The following is a 25513-nucleotide window of genomic DNA, read 5'->3' on the forward strand; positions in this document are numbered from 1 at the left end:
GGCACTAGAAGAATCTGACGCAAACAATGCAATAACACAGGCCAGGCACTAGAAAAATCTGATACAAACAGTGCAATAACCCAGGCCAGGCATGAGGAGAATCTGATGCAAAAAATGCAATAACACAGGCCAAGCAATAGAAGAATCTGACGCAAACAATGCAATAACACTGCTCAGGCACTAGGTGAATCTGACGCAAACAATGCAATAACACAGGCCACTCACTAGGTGAATCTGACACAAACAATGCAGTAACACAGGCCAGGAACTAGTTGAATCTGATGCAAACAATGCAATAAAACAGGCCAGGCACAAGAAGAATCTGACGCAAACAATGCAATAACACATCTAAGGCACTAGGTGAATCTGAATCAAACAATGCAATAACACAGGCCAGGCACTAGGTGAATCTGACGCAAACAATGCAATAACACAGGCCAGGCACGAGGAGAAACTGACGCAAACAATGCAATAACACATCTAAGGCACTAGGTGAATCTGAATCAAATAATGCAATAACACAGACCAGGAACTAGGAGAATCTGATGCAAACAATGCAATAACACAGGCCAGGCATGAGGAGAATCTGAAGCAAACAATGCAATAACACAGGCCAGGCCCTAGGAGAATCTGACGCAAACAATGCAATAATTCAGGCCAGGCATTAGGATTGATGCAAACAATTCAATGACACAGGCCAGGCACTAGGAGAATTTGATGCAAACAATGCAATAACACAGGCCAGGTACCGGGAGAATCTGTCGCAAACAATGCAATAACACTGGCCAGGCACGAGGAGAATCTGATACAAACAATGCAATAACATGAGCCAGGCACAAGGAGAATCTGATGCAAACAATGCAATAACACAGGCCAGGCACGAGGAGAATCTGATACAAACAATGCAATAATACAGGCCAGGCACGAGGAGAATCTGATACAAACAATGCAATAACATGAGCCACGCACAAGGCGAATCTGATGCAAACAATGCAATAACACAGGCCAGGCACGAGGAGAACCTGATACAAACAATGCAATAATACATGCTGGGCACAAGGAGAATCTAATACAAACAATGCAATAACACATGCCAGGCGCTAGGAGACTCTGATGTAGGTGAGCATGTAATACCTGGCGGGATCTAGTGTACTGTGTGGACAAGAGGGTGGGAGGGCAAAGACTCGCTTCATATGGGCTGCAGCATGGGTAAAATGAGCAATATTTTAAGGAAGTATTTACTATATAGTAAATAATGCAGAGTCAGTTATTTTGTTTTTGGGCCCGGTATGGATATTACGTACCAAGGGGTGTCAGAGAGATTATAATCTTCCCTACGAGGGTCATCTGCTTTACAAAGAATTTCAATACAAGGAGTGACTCTAAAAAGCAGCAACGGGACATGCAGTGAGAGGAGAGAATGCAGATTATCACTAACGTTATGGAACAGCACACACTTTAGAGGCTGCGTAGATACAAAGGAGACACCTGAAATGGGCTCTGCAACTCACATGAACGCAGTACACGAATGCGCCTTTACACACAGACCAAACATCCTAGGAGGGGCCGAGGGGAGACATAACATCTAATCCCGGCTTTACCACTTTACCTAAAGATGCTGGAAATAGACACCAAATGTTACTTCTCAACAGGGCCACCATACAGGTCCTTATCCTGGGATTGTAGTCCCTCGGCCTCTACCTCACGATCTCCACCACCCCACGTGTGGTTTACTGGACTAGGAAACTGTGCAACCAGGAGACTCTGTGTTTAACCCTGACCTACAATTTGTGAAATAGTGAGCTTCAGGAATCACTAAGTAAATGTATGCCTCTCCCCCATTCATGTCCAAGATCGGGGGTATTTACAACCAGACTGTGGTGATGCATCTTTAACTAAAGATTCCTTCCAGCGGCTCCTGGAATGTTGTCGTTGATGCGTTGCCGGCAGTGTTCCCGGCATTTACGTTCCTGGTGCAGTTGGATGAGTGGTGAATAAATCTTACCCTTAGCCTACTGATGACACGAGAGTTTGATTACCACATAGATATTGCCTCTGGTGGGGGGAGGGGTACACAGCGCCCACTCTCATGGACTATTCACCAGAATGTAACGTGGCCAAGTAATATCCTTTGGAAATAGTAGTCCTGTGTTCATCAGACTTAAACTGTTTAGTACTAGGCAAATCCTACTCTTTCTGTGCCTCTGTCCCCTTATCTGACAATGTATGCACCTCGAAGGAGGCTGGATGGAAGCAATAAACATGAAAGGGACGTTCCCAGCTCAAACCACCAGCATGGATTTCATTCACTCGTTCAGAGACGCTTAACTGCAGGCCTCCGCACTGCATATCAGCATCTCTAAAGGCAAACACTGTCGAAGCAAAAGGAGGGGCAGAGCCCTATGATTGTCTAGAGCCTAGGCCGCTCACTAGAAAATGACGACGAAGGACTCAGGGGTCTAACAGGATAAACCGATCCAACTCAAATATGAGGTCAACGTATTATTTATCGCCTTAATGGTGCAAAAGTCACTCTGGAATGAAATCAATACTATTAGAATAATCAATGTTCGATTTATAATAGAGGCATTGCTGTGCTGCAATAAAAGAAATCAGCGGCAACAATAGCTATTCTCACAACAAAGTGTTCTTATTTCAAGTTTGGTTTGCATATTTTACAAGAAGGGAATAAAGCGACAGCATTATAAAGCTTACCGACTTGCCTTATAAAGATTACTGGTATTTTTACAATAACACAAAGGTTAAGGAGAAGCAGAAGTATCAAGGTAGACAGTGTATGGGCAATGACGGACAATAACCCCTTATTAACAGTGACCACATAACAACAGTCTCCAGGTAGGAGTGCCTAATTACAAAAGACCTGCTAATACGGTGAACGACTACAGCGCATCAAACTGTGACTATGACATTGGTCTATCAAAACATTTGAATTCTGCGTTTGTTCTTCTCGTTAGGTGTTGATCCTGGAAGATATAGGCTGATGGGTTTCGGGCTTGTGCTTTATGCACGCTTCAGGAATTTGGGGAACGAATGTCACCCAAACATCGCACCATTTTAGGAGGCCATTGGGGTGAGAGTTGGCCGCGTAAAATGGAGCGCCGCGATAAATGTATTGCTCGAAGAAGAACTGGGGTTACCAGCTTCTCAAATGGGCATGTCCTCTGTTTCAATAGCTGTCCAGAGGGCCAGAGGCCTGGGTGGGACCACAAATGTAAGCTATGGCCCGGAACCGCCATGGCTAACTTGTAACTCCTGGGTCAGTTTGCTTGTGTGGTTGCGGCAAAGAATCGTAGTATGCTGATATGGTTGGGTTGGGTTGCGAACGCAATCCACAATCTGCCATGTGGACACTCACTTCGGGATCCTTGCTGCCTGGCAGCTCCTGCCACCCAACGAGCAGGACTTTTATAGCTGAGATGTGTTGGCCCTGCCAGGCTGTTCCAGTTGTGCTGGCATCACCGAGCTGCACTAGATAAGTGCGGGCAATGGAGCAGACCACCAGAGGGCGCAACAATCCTAGAGGTTCATGGTGACAAAGAGTAATTCTTTTTAAGATTACTGTGAGCATGTTACCAGTACTTCTTTAATGCAGTATTTTCATGGAAACCTTTAAAAAAGGTTAACAATAGCTACAGTATGATTGCGGTTACTAAAAATGTAACATCTGATAGCACAGTAAGAAATTACAAGTTCTCTCTTTTTGCAAATTATGCTCGACTGATCTTATACTCTGTACAGCCCATCCTATAATTTGTGTAGCCTATTTTATATTTTGTTTAATTCTTTCTTTAAACTATTGGCTTTCCTATTCAAAGGGCTGTCTCTCACGGGCAGACGTCACAGCACTGTACAAATATACAAGTCACTATTCCCTAGTGCACCAACCAGGATTCAAATGAGCAACTCTCCAGTTTGAGACGAGGCATCAGAATTTATAACACTAATCCCTGTGCCCCAGGCGATCTGAATGGTGTCTGAGTTGAGCCCATTTACGTAATGCAGGCCACAGGCTGTGTGCTCAGCAGCTTCATACGTGATCTCAAACTCCCTGACATACCAAGCCGCCTACACATCTCGATCATAAAAGGCTACTCCAGGGAGTCAAACGCCTTATCGGCATCAGCTGATTTCATGTTTGGGTTTACCTGATGCAGCACAGCGAATACTGCGAATACCGTCCGTAGATGAACTGCTGTGGATTTTTTCTCTAATAGGAGGGATAGCCGAGTCGCATCACCTCAGGCAGGAATTTATTATCATTGTTACGCAGTGGCAGAGGGCAATAAGATGTACACTTACAGGGTCTTTTCCCGGCTTGGGGGGCACTGATATGACTGCATCACTTATAGATGCCAGCGACACACCACCCTTCAATGCCTCGGTATAGACCTCCTGGATAGGCCGCACCTCCACTGCACCCCCGGCCCAGGACAGGCCTCAACTCCTCTGCACCCCCTGAACAGGACTCACCTCCTCAGCACAGTACAGGCCTCACCTCTTCTGCCCCCTCTGGACAGGTGTCAGGATGCAGGAAAAGGAATCATGAAAGCTCTTCTTTGACTCGCAGTATCTGCCATTGAACCGGCATTGCAAAGATCACCCGCTCGCAAAAGGTCACGGGTGATTATAGCGTGGAACCGGGCATGCTCCCCTGTACTACTAATAGGGAGGACCGCGGTGGAAATTGCCGGTCTAGTCCTAAGTTCCTGGAAATGGGGGCGAGGTCCAGACCAGCTGTGAAGTGCGCCGGTTGATTTTAGAACCGAGGCACTCACGAACGGATTTTCAGAGATTAGTCACGTTCTTTCTGTAGTCTAGTTAGATAGAAATAGTGCAATTTTGCACCAGGCTTAGGCGCAGGTTAGAGCACTTCAGTGCATCGGTTACTTTGTTCGGTAATTTAAAACTAGAGAGAAATACCAATTTAAAGTAAATAGGAAAAAAGAAATATAAAGAGAAGAATTAATACTTACCCATTGAATACTTCAGTTCCTGATTTCTTCATCGCTTGGTTGATGGCGGAGGCTCCAGAAGGTTTCTAAGGGAGAAGTAAGAAGTATTCAGAAGATAAGAAAGTAAGGCAGAGAATGAATGAACAAATGAGTGAAAAAGAATAAATGAACTCACAGAGTTAAAAGGGTGCTAAAATGTTGTTTATAATGCAGGTTACCAAAGAAAAAAATACTTATATTGGGGAATAGATGAGGAGCAAAACCCATAGGCGCTCTAGGTAAGGAAATAGAGAGAAAGAGAGTAAGAAAGTGGAGAAGGAATTGAAGGAAATTAGTAATGGTGTGCTTTTCTGTTACAGCTATTTCCACTCATGCTTGAAGAGAGAGAGGGAGTAAGAAGGGCATAAAATGGAGTACGGCAGAAAGGAAGAAATAGAGTGGAAGAGCTAGAAGGTCAGGCAGACTCTTCTCTGTCCCATTCCCCTTTCCCCCGGCTGGTTTCGCACAGCCACTAGTTAACTCTTCAGTTGATGGCTGGGATGTGGGAAAACCAGTGGTGGAATTTGGAAAATCTCATCATTCTGCTCCTGGGACTGTCGGCACTGTGAGTAACCACGACCCTTGACAGAGTGAAGTGCCCACGTCAATACTCACCCGAGCAGAATGGCTTAAGGGTTCAATTAAAAAAAAAATTGGGAAATATTCTTAAGGAGATTCAACAAGAGTTGATAGGAGTCAGGGAGAAAAATGAGGTAATCAAATTTGAAATGAAGGCCCAAATTTTCTTAACTCAGTGCTCGTTTTACTTCTTGTGTCGGCCCACTGTCTTCCCAGATGCACAATCTCGTATAGATTTCATCTTGTCGTATCTCAATGGAGACGCAGCTTCGTGGTCAATGCCCCTGGTTACCCAAGACTCAACAATTTTATATAACTTCGAGGAATTCAAGAAAGAGTTTTTGCAAATTTTTGATCGTCGGAAGGAGGCACAGGCTACGGATAATGAATTACTGGAGTTGAGGCAAGGGAATCGAGAGCTTGTTACATACCTGGCCCAATTTAACAAACTTGTTGTAGAAACTGAATGGCCGGAGGCCAAAAGGGCAGCCTTGTTCTATCGGTGTTTGAAAGATGACTTAAAGGATGCTTTGTCAAAGATCCCAAATCGCCCTACAGAAGTTTCAGCTTTGATTGATCTCGTTTTAGAGATAGACTATCGACAAACGGAAAGAAGGGGTGAAAGACGACGTGAATTTCGGCCCAGTGTACCTCACTTTGACCGAATCAGAGCAGAGGTTGTTAAATCTGGTGATAATGAACAGGAACTATACTCGGAGGAGGCACACCCGCCGTACGCGCTACGAGAGCCAGCACACGGCCTCGTGAATTATAAAATTGGGAACGGAGTCCTAGACTTCTCCTGGATTTCACCTTACTTTTTCCCGCGCTCGCCGTTCATCAAGACGCCTCATCCCGCCACCGGACATAGGGAGCCCTGCCGACCAGTTACAGGCAGGGAGATCTTTTAAATCTTTACTTGGGACTCCTAAGGATTAATATCTTTCCTAAACCTGAAACCTGGGATAAGCATCTTTCTTCTTCTTAGGTTATCAGATCCTTGAGAAAAATAGACCAACTATCAATTTGAAGTCTATTGGACCAAACCCAAAGCAAATTAGATAAAGTCTAGGAGAAATCCAGAAATACCCAAGAACGAATTCTATCCAATATCATCATAAAAGGGTTCCGGCTGGCGGGACTTACTATTTACTCTTCGAAACAATCAGTTTTTATCAATTTATCACCAAGAGATTTCGAATGAGAGAACGAAAATTTACCTTAACATCAACTCTTTGATAAAATGAACAATTAATATTGTGTGGCTGCTCCAGGAAGAAGGCGCTGGCCGCCGAAACGCGCGTAGAGACCGAATTTTCATGCCACTTACTCCTTTATTTTTTAAAAAAAACTGTGTATGAACTTAGTATATGTAATTGTTAGGTATATAATGTGATTTTACAATTGTCATTTGATGTTACATGAATGATTTTATACTTGTGCTAATTGTTTAATAAAAGCCTGTTTTTTTAGTCAGCTGTAGTTTACCTTTATATTGTGTCTGATCTACATGTGATTTGTACAGTCAAATGTCCTAGGTTGTTACCTTTCATTCATGCATATTTCCCTGGCCTAGGAATTGTGAGATTCATTAATTCAGGGGGTCCTTGATACATATACATTGTTGTTCGACTGTCATGACAGTCCATTGGCTTGTCACCCTGGAATCCATCAAACGGAGGAGTTGTTAAGGAGACAGTTCTGGTGGCCAGGGTTGTCCAAAGATGTTCGAGTTTATGTGGAACTCTGTGAGATTTGTGCAATGGGGAAGACAGATAAGCTGGCTCCTAAGGGTTTATTGAGACCGTTGCCTACCCCTACATTTTCCTGGCACACTGTGACTATGGATTTGATTGTTGAATTGCCTTCTAGTCAGGGATTCAGTTCAGTATTAGTCAAGGAAGACGCCTTCTCAAAAATGGAGCATTTTGTTGCCCAAAAAAGGAAGTCATCTGCAAAACAAATAGCTACACAATTCAATCAAAGTGTTATTAAGATACATGGCATTCTGAAGGTTTTGATCACAGGTCGTGGATCTCAATTTCTATCCTATGTTTGGAAGGCTTACACAAGGGGTTAGGGAATTGAGACAGGTATTCAACGAGTTTTCATCCGCAAACAGATGGTCAAACTGAAAGGGCCAATCAAGAGTTAGAAAAGTATCTCAGACTGTTTCTCTTGGATCAAGAGGGAGAGTGGCTTGATCTTCTTTGGACCGCAGAGTTTGCACATAATAATGCTAAGGATGCCTCTACAGGTTTTTCCCCTTTCTACTTGAATTATGGAAGGCATCCAAATTCTGTGGTTTCCTCTAAAGAAGTGTCGGTGCCTGCAGCACAAAACTTTGTACAGCATCTTAGCAAGGTACACAAGTCTGCCACCAAGAACTTAATGAAAGCTAAGGAACACTACAAGCAAAGTGCAGATAAAAAAAGAAGACCTGAACCAGATTTGAGTACAGGGGACAGGGTTTGGTTAAGCACAAGAAACCTAAAGCTTCAAGGAAATAGAAAGTTTCAAACCCAATTTATAGGTCCATTTCTTGTGGAGCAAGTAGTGAATCCAATGACCTTCAAACTAAAACTACCACCACAGCTAAAAATACACCCAGTGTAAGTCCATTCGAGGGAAAATCTTCTATCTTGTAGACGCGAAGGGTTTTGGCCCAGAGGATGGGTCGTGGGTGGAACAATCAGATGTTCATGCTCCCCGATGAACTAAGATTTTTCACTCGTAAACTCCTGACAAACCTCAGTCCGGAGGCTTAACCGTGCGAGGGGGTACTGTCAGGGTGCAGGAAAAAGGAATCAAAGCTCTTCTTTGTCCCGCAGTATCTGCCATTGAACCGGCATTACAAGGATAATCCGCTCGCTAAAGGTTGCGTGTGATTATAGCGTGGTAACGGGCATTCTCCCCTGTACTACCAACAGGGAAGACCGCGGTGGAAGTTGCCGGTCTAGTCCTGTTGTACTGGACACGGGCACGAGGTCTAGACAAGCTGTGAAGTGCGCCCGTTGATTTTGGAACCACGCACTCACCAATGGATTTTCTGTAGTCTAGTTAGATAGAAAAAGAGCAGTTTTGTGCCAGGCTTAGACACAGGTTTAGAGCGCTTCGGTACGTCGGTTAGTTAGGTAATTTAGAACTAGAGAGAAATACCAATTTAAAGTAAATAGAAAAATATATATATAAGGAGAATAATTAATACTTGCCCATTGAATACTTCAGTTCCTGATTTCTTCATCGCTTGGTTGACAGCGGAAGCTCCAGAAGGTTTCTAAGGGAGAAGTAAGAAGAATTCAGAAGATAAGAAAGTAAGGCAGAGAGTGAATGAACGGATGAGTGAAAAGGAATAAATGAACTCACAGAGTTAAGGGGTGCTAACATGTTGTTTATAATGCAGGCTACCAAAGAATAAAATACTTACATTGTAGAATAGAAGAGGAGCAAAATCCACAGGCACTCTGGGTAAGGAAATAAAGAGAGAAAGAGTAAGAAAGTGGAGAAGGAATTGAAGGAAATTAGTAATGGTGTGCTTTTCTTTTACAGCGTTTTACACTCATGCTTAAAGATAGAGAGAGAGTAAGAAAGGAATAAAACGGAGTAAGGCAGAAAGGAAGAAGTAGAGTGGAAGAGCCAGAAGGTCAGGCAGTCTCTTCTCTGTCCCATTACCCTTTCCCCCGGCTGGGTTCGCACGACCACTAGTTAACTCTTCAGTTGGTGGCTGTGGGAAAACCAGGGGTGGAAATTGAAAAATCTCATAGTTCTGCTCCTAGAAGTGTCTGCACTGTCAGTAAATACAACCCTTGACAACAGGCCTCACCTCCTCTGCACCCCCTGGACAGGCCTCACCTCCTCTACAACCCCTGGACAGGCCTCACCTCCTCTGCATCCCTGGACAGGACTCACCTCCCATGCAGCCCTGGACAGGCCTCTCCTCCTCTACACCCCTAGACAGGCCTCACCTCCTCTGCACCTCTTTGGACAGGACGCATCTCCTCTGCACCCCCTTGGAACGGACTCACCTCCTCTGCACACCTTGGACAGGCTCACCTCCTCTGCACCCCTACACAGGCCTCACCTGCTCTGCAACCCTGGACATGCCTCTCCTCCTCTGCACCCCTAGACAGGCCTCACCTGCTCTGTACCCCTGGACAGGCCTCGCTTCCTCTGAACCCCTGGACAGGCCTCACCTCCTCTGCCCTCTGGACAGGCCTCATCTCCTCTGCACCCCTGGACAGGCCTCTCCGCCTCTGCACCCCTGGACAGGCCTCACCTCCTCTGCACCCCTTTGGACAGGACGCATCTCCTCTGCACCCTCTTGGACCGGACTTACCTCCTCTGCAACACCTTGGACAGGCTCATCTCCTCTGCACCCCTAGACAGGCCTCACCTGCTCTGCACCCCAGGACAGGCCTCTCGTACTCTGCACCCCTAGACAGGCCTCACCTGCTCTGCACCCCTGGACAGGCCTCGCTTCCTCTGAACCCCTGGACAGGCCTTGCCTTCTCTGCCCTCTGGACAGGCCTCATCTCCTCTGCACCCCTGGACAGGCCTCTCCTCCTCTGCACCCCTGGACAGGCCTCGCCTCCTCTGCCCCCTGGATAGGCCTCACCTCTTCTGCACCCCTGGACAGGCCTCACCTTCTCCGCACCCCTGGACAGGCCTCACCTCCACTGCACCCCTGAACAGGCCTCTCGGTGAAGGATTCTCATTAAGGACAGAGGAGCCCAGAGTTCATTCCACCCCATCAAGCGCCTATGACTCTGCCCTAAATCGGGGCGCTATGCACAGGCCCCGAAGAAAGACACTGCTCCCCTGGACAGGCCTCTCCTCCTCTGCACCCCTGGACAGGCCTCAGCTCCTCTCCACCCCTGGACAGGCCTCAGCTCCTCTGGACAGGCCTTTCCTTGCCGGACCCCCTAGACAGACCTCGCCTCCTCTGCACCCCTGGGCAGGCCTAACCTCCCATGCTGCCCTGGATAGGCCTCTCCTCCTCAGCACCCCTGGACAGCCCTCAGCTCCTCTGGACAGGCCTCTCCTCGTCTGACCCACTGGACAGGCCTCTCCTCTTCTGCACCCGTGGACGGGCCTCTCCTCGTCTGACCCCGTGGACAGGCCTCACCTCCTCTGTACCCCTGGACAGGTCTCACCTCCTCTGCACCCCTCGACAGGTCTCTCCTCCTGTGCCCCCCTGGACAGGCCTCCCCTCGTCTGCCCCCTGGACAGGCCTCTCCTCCTCTGCAGCCCTGGACAGGCCTCACTTGTTATGTTATGTTATGTTAGGGGGGTACTTTTATAGCGCACGGCTACTCCGGGGAGTGTCCCGGCGCTGGAGGAACCTCACAGATCCAGGGTAGAGAAAGGGACGAGCGAGCGAGCGTAGCTCAGAGGGGGCAGATTATTGCATGAAAAGCAGAGTCTTCAGATCTTTCCTGAATGCCAGCAGGGTGGAGCTAGATCTGAGAGAAAGAGGAAGAGCGTTCCACAGCCGGGGGGCAAGATGTTTGAAGGAGCGCTCCCCACAGCGAGCACGTCGGATCACAGGAGTGACTGCCTTGGCCTGGGTCGAGGAGCGCAGGGATCTAGAAGGAAGATAGAAACTGATCCATTTCTGGAGATAGCAGTCACCTGTCCCATGAAGGGCTTTGAAGGCGATGGTCAGGGCCTTGAAAGTGATCCGCTTCTTAATGGGAAGCCAGTGAAGAGTTCTAAAGAGTTCACTGGCCCTGGCTATCCTAGTGAGGCTGAAAATGGCCCGGGCCGCAGAGTTTTGTACAACCTGGAGACGCGCAAGGAGGTAGTCCGGAAGGCCTAGGTACAGAACGTTGGAGTAGTCCAGGCGCGAGCCAATCAAGGCCTGCACCGTGGTCTTTCTGTGCTCTAAGGATCAGAGTGGCAAGAACTTCCTCAGCATCTTCAGGATCGCAAAGCACCTGCCGGCCAGGCTAGACACCTGAGCCCTGAAAGAAAGGCTTTTGTCAACCTGAATACCCAGATTTTTAGCAGCCCCTGAATCGTTGGCAGGAGGGAACATGGCAGCAGGCCACCACTCTTTCCATCTGGGGTATGCGGGGCCGCCGAAAAAAAGAACTTCGGACTTATCGGAGTTGCACTTGAGGCTGTTACGACTGAACCAGTCAAACACAGCCCAAAGGCAGCCTCGAATAGACGCCCCATCGAAGTCGTGGCCCCTGTCGCAGGTGAACAGGAGTTGAGTGTCATCCGCATATGACACGATCTGGGCCCCAAAATCCTCCGCTAGTGCCGCCAGAGGGGTCATAGTGATGTTGAAGAGCGAAGGGCTCAAAATTGAGCCCTGCGGAACTCCGACCTCCAGAGTCGGCATCGCAGCAGAAAAAGGAGGGGCCCAGATAGTTTGCTGGCGGTTGGAGAGGAAAGATCTGAACCATCTGAACACCATCCCCCTTAGACCCACCTCCCAGAGTCTAGAAAGGAGGCGGTCGTGGGGGACGGTGTCGAAGGCTGCGGACAGGTCAAGCATCACCAGCATGGCTTTTCCTCCCCTGTCCAAGGTTTCTTTGATTGCTTCGGAGACCTCAAGCAGAGCTGTTTCGGTACTCAGATTAGAGCGGAAACCAGACTGTGATTTGTGTAGTATATCATTCGTCTCTAGAAAGTGGGACAGGGTAGTATGGACGTGTTTTTCGACCACTTTCGCAAGAGCTGGCAGGAGGGAAATTGGTCGGTAGTTGGCATGGGATTCGGGGTTCAAGTTGGCTTTCTTAAGCAGTAGCAAAATGAGTGCCTGTTTCTAAGGCTGGGGGACTTCACCCGTAATAAGCGAAAGGTTGAGTATCAGGTTAATGAGGTGGTTAAGGGTGGGGGCCATTTGCGCAAGAAATTTAGCAGGGCACGGTTCGAGCGGTGAACCAGATTTCAGTTTAGAGAGGAGATCTAAAGAGGACTGTAGGGACAGTGAAGGAAAATTCCAGAGGGAAGGGCCCTCCGAGGTCGGGCAAGGATCGAGAGACCCCGAAATGGGAGTGTTACTCGTGTTAGAGGTCCCGAAGGAGGTCTGGATAGTCCGAATTTTGCTGGCAAAAAAGTCAGAGAATTCGGAGATCCAGGACTCCGAGTGCGACGTTTTAGGAGTGGACCCCCGAGGCCTCACCTCCGCTGCACTCCTGGACAGGAATTCCTCCTCTGCCCCCTGGACAGGCCTCTCCTCTGGACAGGCCTCTCCTCCTCTGCACCCCTGGATAGGCCTCACCTCCTTTGCCCCCTGGACAGGCCTCTCCTCCTCTGCCCCCCTAGACAGGCCTCACCTCCTCTGACCCCTGGACAGGCCTCACCTCCTCTTATCCCTGGACAGGCCTCAATTCCTCTGCTCCTCCTCTGGACAGGCCTCTCCTCCTCTGCCCCTCCTCTGGACAGGCAGCTCCTCCTCTGCCCCTCCTCTGGACAGGCCTCTCAGTGAAGGATTCCCATTAAGGAAAGAGGAGCCCAGAGTTCATTCCACCCCATCCAGCGCTGCCTTACGCCGATTAGTCTCAAAAGTCCCGAGCAGGATTACACACTCAGGGGCTGATTCTGATGTGGGTTGGAAATGCTTCCCGACAGAATCGGGTTGGAAATGGTTTCCGACCCACTCGTATCGGGAGAGTCCGACCGGCCAAGTACGATGCATCCGGATGCTTCAGATACGATTTGGTTGAGCACATGTTCCAAACCGCATCAGAATCAGGCCCTGGGTGGGAATGCTTTCCAACCCGCATCGGAATCCGGCCCTGAGTGGGAATGCTTTCCAACCTGCATCAGAATCAGGCCCTCGGTGGGAATGCTTTCCAACCCGCATAAGAATCAGGCCCTGGGTGGGAGTGCTTTCCAACCCGCATCAGAATCAGCCCCTATGTGTTATTTCAGTTTTTAACACTTCTGATAAAAACTTTATGATATCTTTATTACATTTCTGCAAAACCTGACATGATGCAAAAATATGAACCCTCTCTGCATTACAGTAGCACAGCGAGGACAACATGTTCCCTTCCCTCAACCCCTTTTCGAGATTTTGTCAGGTGTATAATACAAAAAGAAACACGTTTTAATAAACTGTGCCTGTGACCTAGCAGATATCAAAACTGACTGCAATAAGTCATGAGCATAAAAGATGTCTCGTCGGACACTCTTACCTTCACCTTTCATTTTTGGAGGTTTGTCCATATCATCTGGGAGGGCTGCTTACTCTACTTTGGGTTATCCTTTCAATAATTTAAACTTTCCCAAATTTAGCCTGTCCCCCTCCTTTCCATTCAAGAAGATCTCTCATTTGAATTTAAAAAAAACCCGCAAATTCAAAGTAAAATCTTCTTTCAGTTCTTCGAAGGATCGAAGACCAGTGGGGGAAAAGAAACAACCAATTCTATTTACTCCCGCTCTCTTCCATTTTCCCATACAAGTGTCTCTAAATACTTCTGGGAGTGTAAAATTATTATTTAAGGGTGTGCGAAATGATAATCTACCAATGCCACATGCTCTCCACATGGCACTGCATTCTTTAAAAACACTCAAGATGGTCTTGAGCCGGACTTTCTTGCAGTAGCTGTCATGCAACTGATGCCACCGACAGCCACTGGTTTCTTTCCCTAATGTAAGTTCAAAGGGCGAGGGGAATCTTATCAGTCTGCCCATTGTCCATCATCATTCTTTAGCTCACTCCGCCACCCCAGTGCCGACATGGCCATATGCAAATCAGTCTGACCCTGTGCCTCATGGGAACAGTCCAGCCCGAACTGCCAAGCCATGTCTTCCCTGGACCGGAAGCAAGCATCCTGGGGCCGGTTTCTGGTTAATCAGCCGTCATCAGCCAGGCTAGCTTGAATTCAGTGGCAAAGTGAGCACGGGAGCCACGTCTGGGCATACCCTGCCAACTTACGGCCAACAAAGCGATACCAAAGGGGATGATGGACGGAGTGCTGAACTTTGCAAGCACTCAGCCCCCAGTCAACTGATCTGGGTTTAATCCATCATCATTCTTTAGCTCACTCCGCCACACCAGTTCAGACATGGCCATATGCCCTGAAGGCATGCCAAAGGCAAGCCAGTCTGCACCCATCCATGCATGGACGATGCCCAGTGACAGGAACCCTGGTCCCTCCACTCCCACTACTACCTACTGCGACCCTCCACGCCTTCAATCCCAGCCACACTTCCACATGCTGGTGCCGCACTGCCCCACACAACATCGAGGGAGTGTTCTCTTGCGCTTCCTGCAAATTTTCATGCACTTACCCACACCCAACACTCACTGCATCCGCACCAGCAGCACCCAAAACCCCACTCTCTCGCACACACAGTCTTGCAACTAGTCACACAACACTCCGCACTCAAATGCAAGTTCATTAACATCCGCTCACTCACCAACCAAGCCACAGAGATCTGGGACCTACTGCACAACGACACCCTGACCTACTTTTGCTCACGGAAACCTGGCTGAACCCTGCATCAGCACCTGGCATCTCCGCAGCCACCTCCCCCTCAAGGTGTAAGATCATCAGGAAAGACAGACTTCACAAGCTCAGAGGCGGAATCACCATCATCCACAAGAACTCCATTAGCAGCCCCACCTCCAAAGACACAACATCACAGCCAACTTCACCCTAAGCGGCATTTTCATCTGCAGATCACCAGGACAGCACACAAACTTCACTGGTTCCATAACTGACATCATCACACCACTAACCCTGGGCACTAGCAATTACATCCAGCTCGGAGACAAGAAGTTCTTTCTGGAAGGCCACGCCAACTCCAACTAAAAATAAGACTTTGCAAGAGTAAAGGGACCAAACCAAGTCGCTGGACACCTCCTGAATCCTATTTTCACCACCTTTGACAACATCAGATTCAAGGAGCCCTCACCAGTCTCCTGGACAGACCAAGTCCTCATCAAGTTCAGCATCCTGGTCTAACACACACACCCCCACCAGACCAGCTTGAGGTTCTGGACTTTCTAGGGTCCAGAGGTGTCAGGGAAACAACACCCAAAAGACCCCTGAGTTCCTTCCTGTCTCGGTGCACAAATAAAACAGAGACACGGGCTTCTGGATGGTGGCGTCAGAGACCAAGGTTTTATTTACTGCAGGGATACAGAAGTCACAGGAACCACACAAAAGGCAGATTCTAGGAGACTGTTCGAATTGTACAAAGTGGGTCGCTCCTTATATACATGAAAAATGACTTTAGGCAACATTGTTAAAATATCTTCCATGCTTTGCCCGGTATCCCAAACAAAACAATAAACATATACCAACGATAATTATTTGCAAGTTTTCAGTATTCGATCAAGTCTTCATGTCAGTTTTCTATTCATACATCGATCCGCCTCATCGTAAAAAATGTTTCCTCCCCATAGTAAAAGCCCGGAAGGAAAGGAGCAGAGCCAGGTGCAGAAGATAGAAAAGCAGGATAAGAGATGCTTGTGGGTCATAAAACGGGCACGGCTACTTGTCTTCGGCCTCCTAATCATGATCAGGACAACGAACACGAGAACCAGTATGACAGGACTGGCTTCAGGCAAAGGAGACAGCTTCTGCCAAGTCACGCAACATCAGCCTTCCTGCGCTAAAACCTACGTGTCCCTAACAGGGTGATTCAGCTGGGTCAACGTTCGTCCATTGACTATGTGAGGGCAAGAGACAAAATGGATGCCGTATCTAAAATGGATGCCATGTGTGTTCAACAGAAATGCCCTATTTCTCAGTGTATCCGTGCTAGTAGCACAGCGAAAACACTGCCACATACACAATGGATCATTTACGGTTCATTGGTACCAAAATCATGTCAGTACTACGATACCGAAAACACGGGTTCGGATCGCTACAGAACCTCAGACCGTCCTTTTGCCCTTACATAGGCAATAACTCACTCTATGTGAGAGTCTATCCCTATATTCATTAAGTCACTGATATGGTGCTGGAGCATCATTCTATCTCGTAACGTCTCTCCCGAAACAGGCGGCCTTCTTACGCATATTGCGGCACAGTGGCCACATAAAGCAGGACCACACTGAACAAAGAGACAGCATGAGAATAGGCACACCAACACAGCACCAATGACTATCAGAACCTTCCATCCCCATGCAGATAACAGATTCCAAAGCCATCCCATCAGCGACCAATCACCTTTATCTGTGTGAATAGAGTCAGCGATCTTGTGTAACTTAGAAATGGCCTCGTACACTGTTGGAGCATTATTTGGAATAAAAACACAGCAACTCGATTGGATCATCTTACATACTCCACCTCGATCTGCAAGTATTACGTCAAGAACCATACGGTTCTGCAACGTCATGAGGCGGTCCGCCTGGAGCTCAGCTGTCAGGTTACTAAGGGCACCGGCAGTTTCCGTAATAGTGGATTCAACTACCCGTGTTAGTTGACGCAAGTTCCTACTATTGGCCATGGGCCCCCAGAACGGAAGGAAACCCTTTTCAGTACAGTCACTCTTCCCTAGCCGAGCTCTCGGGTTCCTCCCAGTCCCTTGCAAACAGACTTGACCTTGGTGGGGTACGACCCAAATCGGAGTCGAGCTCTTACGCTTGTTCTCACCCAAACTAATGCCATACTCCGTAGCATTCCAACCCATATAAACTCGCAACTCGTCCTTGGGAATAAACGGAGTGTCATTGACATCACTAACCATGTCAGTAATTCCCTTTACCACGGCCCTATTAGCAGAGTTATACCTAGTGGAACGCGGAGGTCGCGGGGATAGGACTCAAGAGCATAAATGAACATGGTCTGAAATGCCCAAAATGATCCATTATAACCAAAGGGCAGAACCAGATAGGGGATACCCTTGTCCATGGTATGTGGTATCAGACCGCACACCCAGCAGTTCGTTGTATTTACTACCAGTTGGTGTTGGTGCAAGAGCTGAATGAAAGTGTTATTTATAAACTCCGAGCGTCGAGCTTGCTCATGTGCAGGAAAAGGGTGAAAAGAATGAAGAGAAACAGTAGTCGGAGAAACAGAAACATTGGGAGGTCCTGTAGATGTAACCGGTGCAAAAATTAACTGGATACCGAAAACAATTCCGCCCACCAAAGTTACTAAAACAGTAAAAAATGTCAGAGCACATTGCATTATGAAACATTTGCTATGCAGAATTTTATACAATTTTATCTTGCGAGTATTGATAACGTTAACTCGTCGCAGTTCAGGAAGCTCCATCTTCTACAGCCGTTCGCTATCGGATGGTTTGTACCTGTTAAAAAATGCCTCTGTCTACCCTGGGAGTTCCCAAAATAAACAGAAGAAACCGACCTTGTGTCTGGTCCCCTGCAAGTTAAAACTAGGCACACGTTACGACCCTACGGCAACCCAGATGGCAAGGTTAAGAAAACAAAAAAATTCATGAGCAAAACTTCCTGACTGAAAATAATATGGTAAGATCAATCAGTTTTCAAATAGACAAGTACTTATGCAATGTTATTGGTTCATAGAATGAGAACGCAAGTTGTAACAGAATTTTTCAGGTAGTGTCTGATCTCGAAACAACAGATTTGAAGATGCAGCAATGTTCAAATCCACAGGTGGCAAATGTTCACTTTGTGCAGTGCTCTGTTCATGGTTCAAAGAAACAGTTCCTGGTGCGGTGTCAGAGTTCTGTGTTTCAGTTTGTCTGTCCGTTGTATACTCTGCATCGCTGAAAGGGACAAGCCTAGGGACAGGTTCGGTCTCGGAAACACCAATTCCCTGTCTAACCCAACTGTCATAGGGGAGTGGGAGAAGCACACGCTTCGTATGGGTAGCGTGCACCCAATTTTTCCTGCCGGCTAGGCGTACAGCAGTTTTTGTGGCCAGGAGCACTTGAAAAAGACCAACAAATCTTGGCTGAAGGTTTCGGGTTCGTCCAAAATTCCTTATGAGAACAAAATCCCCGGGTTTCAGTGCGTGTCCTGGACCCTCTGGCGGCTTAGGCAAGGTGTCAAATACCTGTTGATGAATAAGACTCAATTTAGCAGTCAGGTCAAAAAGGTAATCAATCAACATTGGATATTCGATCTTATTGAATTCCTTGGGCCTCGGAACTCCCCAAACATTAGCAGGGTAACCAAACACAATCTCATATGGGCTAAGCCCTACTCGAGAGTGTACAGTCGCTCTGGTAGACAGTAAGGCCAAAGGCAGTGCATCTGGCCAAGATAAACCAGTGGAAGCTTGGATTTTAGCAAGTTTCAGCTTCAAGGTACCATTGTACCCCTCAACCAAACCTGCTGACTGTGGATGATTCGCACTGTGGAATTTTTGCCTAATTCCCAAACCTGCACACACACTTTGCATAACTTTCCCTACGAACTCACTTCCATTGTCCGACCATACAATCCGTGGCATGCCGTACCTAGGGAAATATTCTTTGAGGAGAATTTTGGCAGTGGACAGGGCAGTGTTATCCTTTAACGGATAAGCTTCAATCCATCTTGAAAATGCACAGACTACCACTAGGACGTATTTGAGGTTGTTACACCTGTCCATGTGGATAAAATCTAACTGGATCACTTCAAAGGGACAAGAAGGGGGAGCAAAATGACCAGCTGGGGTTGGGGTTCCCTTGCCAGGATTATGCATCAGGCATACCATGCAATTTTTCACCACTCTCTCCGCACACTTAGCAAACCCATCATTCTTCCATACTGGGGCTAATATCTTACTGATACCTTTCGTACTGATGTGTGCTATTCCATGAGCCATCGTAACCACCGCAAGTACATACGCATCAGGCAACATCCATCGCTGATGTTCTGACAAATCAATCCAACATCCATTCGAATCCAATTTACCCATTTTCTCCTTCCATGCATTCCTCTCACTTTCAGTAGCTTCATTCTGGATTGCCTTTACACTTTCGATCGTATTCTCGCACACCCCTGATTCTGAGGTACCGGGTTTTTAGGAACCCGGTGGTGCCAGGGGAACAACACCCAGAGACCTCTTGGTTCTTCCTGTTCTGGACCACAGAAACACAGAGTCTTCTAGGTGATGTCAAAGATCGAGTTTTATTGGCTGCAACCAAGTAACAAGCGTCCTAGAAGTACAACAGCACGGTGTGTAGATTCTTAGGAGACTGTTCGTTTTTACAGAACCAGCCTTCTCCTTTTATACAAAAATATTACCTTCGGGCAAGAATTCCTTATTTTACAGTATGGTCATACACATATTTTCACAATAATAGAAAAGCAAAGTCATGATGGCCAGCCTACATTTTCGTGTGTCCAGTTTGTGATAGATTACCCAGCCAGGCCCAGAACTCCCATCAGATATCGATGAAACCCCAATAAAATCGGGCACCTCCTCCTTGTAAAACTAGCCATAAAAGAAGAAACAGGGACAGGTGTGTGTATGATAAGGCGTGGTTTGTATGCGGTAAATGGTTTATGACATGTCGTGCCTTGATGTTAATCTAGCTCGGCCAGTGGTATGGGGACTGCCTGAACAGGTTTGGATGGAGGCAGTGAAGGAAGCTCGCCCAGGTCAGAGAAGAGTCAGGAAAGGAGGACGTGTCCTTTCAGCTCGAGTTCGGCCTTGGTCAATTGACTATGTAAGGGCAATCACAAGATGGATGCCGCTCACAACATGGAACCTCGAGGGTTCAAGGCAGAAACTGCTGTTTTAGGGTGATTGCATTGCTCGATCACGACGCAAACGCACAGGCATAATGTCCTAATAATTACCGGTCTGCTGATACCAAATTCGTCATGGTATGATGATATTTTGTGACACGAGTGTTGGGCCTTGGTACCATGTTATAGCAGGGTCCAGATTTTCAGAACCACAATTCAGCAATCCATCTTGCAGATATTGCAACATACATTCGACTCATCATATTCTTGGCCGTCTCCTTAGCGACCTCATCTGCAAACGCATTCCCACGACCAACGTCATCCGTAACTTTTCGATGGGCACTGCATTTCACAATCGCAACTTCCTTTGGTAAGGTCAGAGATTCCAACAGGTCATTGACTAATTGTCCATGTTGGATCTTAGTCCCATGGGACGTAATGAAACCTCTTTCCTTCCACAAACAACCGAAACTGTGTGCTACGCCGAAGGCATATTGACTATCAGTAAACACATTCACTCTCTTTCCCTCAGCTAAAACACACGCTCTCGTCAATGCAATTAATTCTGCAGCTTGGGCAGAATTCTGACTCACTCTGGCAGTCTCAACAATCGTGTTCAAAGTCGTAACTGCATACGCACTAGTCACATCACCATTCTGGAGTTTAAAACAAGATCCGTCCACATACAAAATACCATCTGGATCTAGTAATGGAGTATTTTTTAAATCAATCCGTCCTTTTGTCTCTTCCTCAGTTCTGAAGCAACAATCATGGGGTTCCAAATCACTCGACTCCTGAGTAGTCGGCAACAGTGTTTCTGGATTCAATATGCTGCATCGCTTAATCTGAATGTGACTTGCCGAAAGCGTCAGCTCATAGCCTGATAGTCTAGCACTGGTGAGGTGCTGAGTTTTCGTTCGATTCATGAGTGTATCCATGGCATGTGGAACCATGACTACTAACATATTGTTCATGACCAATCCAGCAGACTGTCGAATGGACACTGCAGCTGCTGCTGTAGCTCTCAAACAACTTGGCAATGCTCTGGCTACCGGATCTAATGTCGCTGAGAAATACGCACAAGGTCGTTGCTTGTCACCGAATTGTTGCGTCAAAACACTCAACGCGCAACCCTCTCTTTCGTGGACATATAGTGTAAACGGCTTACTTTAGTCAGGAGTATCCAACACAGGAGCTGAACACAACGCATCACGCAAATCAGAGAAGCTCTGCTGACATTCATCAGACCATGGCAAAGGACTCGGAACACCTTTTCCAGTCAGAGCCACCAATGGTTTTGCCATAAGAGAAAAATTTGGGATCCATTGTCTGCAATATGACGTAATACCCAAAAACGCACGCACTTCTCTCTGTGTGCTTGGTACAGTCATCTGCGAAATTGCTTTCATTCTCTCTGGGGTCAACCTTCTTCCCTCTTTTGACAAAAGATGACCTAAATAGGTCACTTCTTGGCAACAATATTGCAGTTTAGAAGGTGACACCTTGTGATGTAAGTCTGATAAATGATGCAGCAAAGAAATTGTAGCTGTTTTGCACGTTTCCTCGTCATCAGCAGCCACTAAGAGATCATCTACATATTGGATAAGAGCAGCACCAGGAGGAAGTACAAAAGTATCTAAATGACTTTTTAATGCTTGGCTGTAAATCGAAGGGCTCTCACAATAGCCCTGTGGAGCGCGTTTGAATCTGAAGCTACGACCACCTAAGGAGAAACCAAAAATATCCCTACTGTCTTTGGCTATCGGAATGCTGAAAAAGGCATTCTTCAAGTCAATCACTGAAAACCACGTAGCTGAAGCAGGAATTAATGTCAGTAATGCAGTGATATCCGGGACCACAGGGAATTGCGGAACCACAATTTTATTAACCTCTCTAAGGTCAATCACTAATCTGTAGACTGGAGGTTTGGAAGGATCGGTGCGTTTCAAAATCGGCAAAACAGGACTGTTGCATACATTTCCTCTAGTTTCTTCTATCACATCTTTTTGTATCAAGTCCTGTACGATCAGTAAAAGCGCACATTCACCTTCATTTGAAATTCGATACTGTGGGATTCGTGGAAATCTAACATTCGCCTTCAAACTCACTACATAAGGAGGAATTTCCAAAAGACCTACATCGTTAGGACCAGTTGCCCAAAGAGTATCAGGGAGAGAACGCAGCTCCGGTGGGAGCTTATCCATTGACAAATACATTGGAGAGATCACTCTCTTACCCAACGTGAGCTGTACTCCTGAAGGAGAGCAGTACAATGTTGCATGCAGGCGTTTTAACAGATCTAGACCAAGCAGATTCTCATTACAACCAGTCGTTAGAATAAGGGGTGCTTCTAGATGACATGGTCCAACAGAAGTGGACAAAGGACCAGAAACAGGGTTGTGAACAGGGGCGCCTGAAAATCCTACCGAAATGTTGGTTAAGCCAGACAAAGGTGCGCCAGGGAGTTTCGCATGCATAATTGAACTTTTTGCCGCACCAGTATCCAACAGAAACGGTTCAATCACACCTGATGTAGCTACTGCGACATAAGGTCCACTCTGATCGACTGGAACTGATACTACTCCCTCTCTTTGCCTATGGCTGTCCTAGTACTCACTTTGCTGTACTTCTCCATTACCCTTATAATAATCTTCAACATGGTATTGTTGAGATCTACCCGACGGCACATTCTGCTGATCAAAATAATTAGAGGAACGATCAGTCTGTGGAGGCACAGCACCGCGTCCTCTGCCTCTAGGAGCTTGCATGAAACCACCACGGCCTCTTGGAGCAGGGACACCACTAGTTTGTGGATGCAGAACTGGACACTCATTCCTATAATGACCCTCCTTTTTACAATAGGCACACTGGTTCCATGCTAACTGTTGTCGTGGAATACCATAATCAACCCTTTGGGACATTCCTTGCTGGAACTGTGGCTGTTGCTGAAACTGGGGTCGCTGCTGTGAATCTAACTGATTCGAGCGAGGCGGATACGCCTGTTGCAAAAGAACTTTAGTTTTCAAGTCTTTTGTCTTCTTCTCTGACTTTTCCTTCTCTTCTTTTTCTCTATTTTCGTAATACTGAGCAGTTGCAAGTATCTGTGCTGTAGTCGGTACCGCCCATGCACTCTCCGAATCCTTCAACTTATTACTTAATTCAGGCAGTAAATTAAACACAAACTTGTCGACAAACAATCTCTGGCCTCCCTCGGTACTCATATCTTGACCACTGTGGTCTACGAAAGTCTCTTCAAATCTGGTGAAGAAATCAGAGACACTTTCGTCCTTCTTTTGCTTGCATGCTGATAATTTATCCCAGTTGACACGTAACGCCGGCATCAGAGTTTTCATCATATTAATCATTCTGCCAGGCAAAGCAGCGATCAGGGGCTCAGGTTTAGCACCACCAATTTGTTGTGCATCTGCCGCTACAATAGCTGGCCAATCACCTCCTAAGGCAACTTGATGATCCTCATGGCGAATTTTGGCTCAAATAGGCTGTGGCACTACATTGCCGTAAAGCATCTCAATGTCTGCCAAATTCATGACACAAGCTTGAACTGTCTGGGTCAACTCTTTATAATAACCGGCAGGATTCTTACGCGGGTTTGGCAGTGTCTGTTTTACTGCTAAAACTTCAGCCCGTTTCCACGGAATGTGTATCCACACTCTCTGAAACTGTGCTGGAGCTGCTTGAATGCCAAGATTCGCATTAGCTTGAACTGCTTCGCGCCATATCGGCAGAACTTCCCTCATCGGATACTGACCTCTGAGGTTCCGTGACAATTGTAAGTGGTGTTTTCGACTCGCACGAATATGGTCGAGTCTAGTATCTATGAACCGCAAATGACGAGTTTAGTAAGTGTGCGCAGTTTCGCTGTGCTAACTTAAACCGTTCGTTTGTTACGTGGGCTTTTCATCTGTACCCACGGGTTCCATCTTAGATACGGCATCCATTTTGTCTCTTGCCCTCAAGTAGTCAGCGAACGGACGCTGTCCGCTTCGCGACCCTGGGACTCCCAAGATATTTGCGGAAGACACATGTCCTTTGAAAGTGTCTTTATGACGAGGGGGTTGCTATTGTAAGGCAGTTGGCGCCGCTCGAGGCTCATCTTGCCTCACGGACTTATTGTCTCAGCCGTGCATCTCATTAGGCACGTCCCTTTGATGCCTGTATCTCGTGCTTCCCGGCACCTCCCCTTTTACACCCTTTCCGATCTCCCCACTGTCTCCATCTTCCTCTGCACCTGTCTTCGTTCCTGTTTCAATCTACTTTACTGCTGATTGGAATTTGCTAATGGTGGGAAGATGGGTTTTTACAGTTGGGAACCGCCAAATGTTTCCGCACTTATGTTCCGGACCTTGTATGTTTCAAAGCGACCAAAACGACCCCTCTGGGAGCTTGATGTGGGAACTGAGTTGTAAACCTTTGTGTTCAATGTTAGCCTATGGGTAAAAACTGTATAAAAGGAGCGATCCACAAAACCAATTTGAAGCAGTCTCCCCAAGTTGCACGTGGTGTGCTTGTCGTGATTTCTGTGTTCCCTGCAGTAAATAAACCTTGACTCTTTGACGCCGAAGGAAGTGTCCCGTGTCTCTGTGACTTGTACGCCGGAGCAGGTTACCCACGAAGGTTTCAGGTGTTGTGCCCTGGCACCGCTGGGTCCAAAAGAACCCAGTCCTTCAGTTGGCGCCCAACGTGGGGCTGCATCAGTGGTACCGGTCCAAGCCCGACGATCGTGAGGAACTTCGTGTGAAATCTCCGAGGGAAGGTGCACCCCGCTTCATCGATCCTGTTGTCGAAATAAGTGGCCCGAAGACTTTTCCCGCGAAGATTCCCGCCTCCTAACGGCTGCGACGGACTGCTGCCCTGACTGTAGACCTGTTTTGGCGCCTGGCGTAGACCTTGGTATAGCGAGACGATTGACGGGCCTTCCTGAGGACGCCATTGATCTTTGAGTTAAGTATTTGTGGGTCGCTCCCAGAATCCTTGGTTGTAGACACTTTAGCGAGTGTCTTTGTTGTAAACACTAGTGGTTTGTCGTTGTTGTACACGCTGTGTGAGTGTTTTTGTCGGTGACACTTTGCTAGCGTAACTTTGTTGTTGTATTTGTTTGACGACTGCAGCCGCCAAAGACCGAGGGTTTTGTTTTTGCTGGGACTTGGTAAATCCCGTAACCCTTGAAGTTTGTGAAACTCGGCTAGCGTGCAAGATGCCTGGTCGCAGTACTTTGTTCAGTTGCTTTAGATCTTGTGGTGCGGATTCCCTGCTGGAGGACTCGTGTCCGATACCTCCGGTAGGAACTCCTACTTATGACCTATATAGCAAACATGGGCTA

At 47.2% G+C, this 25513-nt stretch overlaps 1 protein-coding gene across 2 annotated transcripts in view; it reads right to left on the reverse strand.

The window, feature by feature from the left end:
* The window catches only part of LOC147736892 (uncharacterized), a 158276-nt gene that overhangs the window by 11398 nt on the left and 121365 nt on the right, over positions 1–25513 (reverse strand). For both annotated transcript variants that reach the window (XM_086953559.1, XM_086953561.1), the window contains exons 2-4: positions 9019–9055; positions 8804–8868; positions 4995–5059 (exon numbers count right to left, since the gene is read on the reverse strand). The gene's annotated coding sequence lies outside the window, so the exon portion shown is untranslated. The remainder of the gene's footprint in view (positions 1–4994; positions 5060–8803; positions 8869–9018; positions 9056–25513) is intronic.

This window comes from Lissotriton vulgaris, chromosome 1_2, assembly GCF_964263255.1.
Source record: "Lissotriton vulgaris chromosome 1_2, aLisVul1.2, whole genome shotgun sequence".
Taxonomy (NCBI): Eukaryota; Metazoa; Chordata; class Amphibia; order Caudata; family Salamandridae; genus Lissotriton; species Lissotriton vulgaris.